Raw genomic sequence first — 3350 nt, forward strand, 5'->3', positions numbered from 1 at the left:
TGATGATGTATTCCCTCGCATATTCACGGTGCTTTGCGCAGACTCCCAAGAAGCCCTCGTGCATTAAGTACGGGTCAGCGACACAGATATGAGGTATCTGCTCAACCCCGATGATGTAGTTCATGTGCAAGGCATAAAGGCGGACAATCGTAAAATCCAGCTTCTTCATGTGAAACATGTCGAATATGTAATCGAATCAAAGGAAGAACTTATCCGCGGGGAAGAAGTCGACGTACGACAATTGCCGCGGAACGTTAACCACGTAAAGTGGGTATCCTGGATCTTTCGAGGCGATGAGGCCTTTCTCTATCTGCAGCACATCATCATGAAGTCTCCTTAGATCGCCGAATCTGGCCCCTAGTGCAGTTGCAGGTAGGATTGGTTGACTGGGGATATGCCATTTATCCGCACCGGGGATATCTATACGGTCTTGAACCCGAGGCTGCTGAGGCGGCTGGATCATAGAATCAGCTTTTTTGCTTTCCTCGATCTCTTCCTAGACTTCTTTACTACCGGAAGGTCATCCATAATATGTTCAGCCTCTGGAGACGGCAATTCAGGCACCGACTCATGATGCTCAAACCCTAAGTAGGCGCCAGTTTAGACATATTGTTGAGTGCCACCGTCATCCTCATCCTCATCCATGGCGACATCATCAGCGACTAATGGAGCCTCTTCCTTACCCCGTCCGCTATCACCCAACTCGACACCCGACGCTAATTGTGTAGGTGGGGTGTTTATGTTCATACCTTGCTGAGGCTGCATGCTCGTGGGTGTGCTCCTGGCCGCCTCCACACGAAGCAGACTCTTTGGCCACAACAGGACCCACCCATTGCAACAATCACCAAGCCGCCGTGAGGTCTCGTCGTCATCCCCCACTAGTACCAGAGGAGGCAAATTCTCATGGCCCGGTTTGACACTGGCCATGGAAACCTTGAAGACGTTCGGGGGGATCGACCGGCTGTGGAACAATGGTTCCTTCAGCTTCATTATCGTCGCCTTCCCCACATCCACCTTCTGGTCGCCGATGGTGTACAATATGGTGCACGGGGTTTCATCGGCCTGCAAAGAAAAGTCTGCGACGTGAGACATCCGAAAGCCAACGAAAACGGGAGATTATACATTTATTGAAGGGGGCCGGTGTGACAGATACCGTGAGGGCGTCGAGATCAGCCAAAGACGAAGCACCGCCGAGCACATACGGTGCCGGAGCTGGTGCGGGAGCAAGTGCGGGAGACGGTGCGGGAGCAAGTGCTCGTGCAACGCTAGTCGAGCTGCTCCCCAAGAAGTCAGCAAGGGGAAAGTCTGCTGCATTTTTTTTGGATTTTGCCTGGTCCAATTGAAAATGGCCAGAACCAAGGAAGTAGACATATCTACAACCACCTGTTTTACGGTAGCTACTGCTATTGTGACCGTCTGAGATGATTTCTTCTCAACCGCAATCTCAACCTTCTTGTCGATGTTTTCTTCAGTTAACCTCCGTCTTTCCTTTCTCTCCTCCATGGTCTCATGGTAGTACTTCTTCCACGTGGCGCCATCTCTGACACCGTGCACGCGTCCATACGACGGTCGAGTCTCCACCGGGAGTCGTTTCAATATGTTCAACGCCCGGTTGAATGGAGTGTCCCACTTGGGCCTCGCCAACGCCTCAGACGGCGAGTCGCTTTCGGCCGCAATCCTATGTTGCTCTCTCTGCAAAAGGCACAAGGATCGTTTACAAATATGACTAACATGCAGTCGAATTGACCAGAAACTAAAATTACCAGCAGTCAAATGAACTCCGTCGTGACTGCGTTCGTCTCGTAAACCTTCTTCACTGGGTCCCAACGGTGTCGGGCCCTGAGGACATCACGCTCCTGCGGGACGGTGAACTCCGCCAAGGGGTCTGGGATGCCCAGACTCGCAGCTTCCGCGTCCTCCTTGGCCCATTTGGACCTCTTCCCGCCGTAACCACGGCTTCCGAGGTGGTGGCTCCCAATGTTCCTCTCTTGAAGCCCCTTCATGTACTTAGACTTTTTTTTGGCAGCTTCGGCCTCGCAAGTCTCCTTGAATATTTCAAAGTGCTCTGCCGTGATTGTCGGATTATCCTTTACAATCTCGGAGTAGGGTCCCTTTTTGTCGATGATCCTTGCTTTCACCCTTGTTTTCCAGGCGGCCAACGCGTCGCTAAACTTGCTCATGGCGTGTTTGTTTATCTTCTTCATTGCCGGGTCCTTACCTGGATCTTTATAATCCTTTTCATTCCGGCCCGGGAACAAGAATATCTGGTGTAACTTCTTTAGGAGGGAGGGCCTCATATTATCTATCTTCTATAGTTTCTCATCGTCGATGGTGGCGGTTGTCCGTACGATGCAGCCTATTTGATTGTCGTAGCACACGCGTGCTTCCTCGGGCGCATTTGGCTCAATATTGCTGTCGTCCACCTCCGTGACCACCAGTTTAGTAGTCCTGAGTTTGTTAGGAAGCCGCTACCTCTTTACTTTCGGTTGTACACCGGCTCCGCTCCCCGAGGCAGCGCCGGTCTCAGTCTCAGCTCTGGTCTCGATGCCTGTCTGAGTCTCAGCGCCGGTCTCAGTCTTCTACGTCTCGGTCTTAGTCCCCGATGCCACCGGTGGGCCCAGCAACAACATCGGTTGGTCATCGGCAAGGCTCAAAAATTTGTCTGCCGCACGGTAGACGTCGTCGCAATCACCAGAACCCTGTCCTTCATCGTTGCTAGCCATGTTTCCTACGATTAAATCTAGTCAATTAATTCTAGACCTAATAAAATGAATAATGACATAAAAAATGCCTATTGTTTTGCAGGAACGTTGACTCCTCCCTGGTGCGGCAAATCCCGGGCACTCGATATGTCCTAGTTTTTAGCACAAGTCGTGCCAAAATTCACAGAAAATTTCAGCACGACCTTTGCTAAAAAGTGGACAAATCGAGAACCTAAAATTTGCTGGAACGGAAATGAATCAACATTCCGGCAAAACATAGGCCACTCGGCTTCATTCCCTGGAAACAACAAAAGGCCACTTGGGCACAACCGAAACATGTGCAAACACAATTCAGGAATTTGCATATATCCTGACCACTTCAAATTTGCATGTCCTAGCATTTGACACTACAAGAAAATCTACACAAATCTCATGCTCTCTCAAACTCAATTCAAAAACCAAATATAGATTATATTTAGTTAACTACTGAACTAAACTTTACTCTAAACTAAACCCTACTGCCCCAATTAACATCTAGTTAAACAAACTCAATTCAAAAACTAAACCCTACTAAACTAATTAACATCAACATTATCTACTACTTAACATCTATTATTATCCTAGCTAAAAAACATCAACATTATCTAC

This window comes from Triticum dicoccoides, chromosome 2B (genome assembly GCF_002162155.2).
Source record: "Triticum dicoccoides isolate Atlit2015 ecotype Zavitan chromosome 2B, WEW_v2.0, whole genome shotgun sequence".
In the NCBI taxonomy this organism is placed as follows: Eukaryota; Viridiplantae; Streptophyta; class Magnoliopsida; order Poales; family Poaceae; genus Triticum; species Triticum dicoccoides.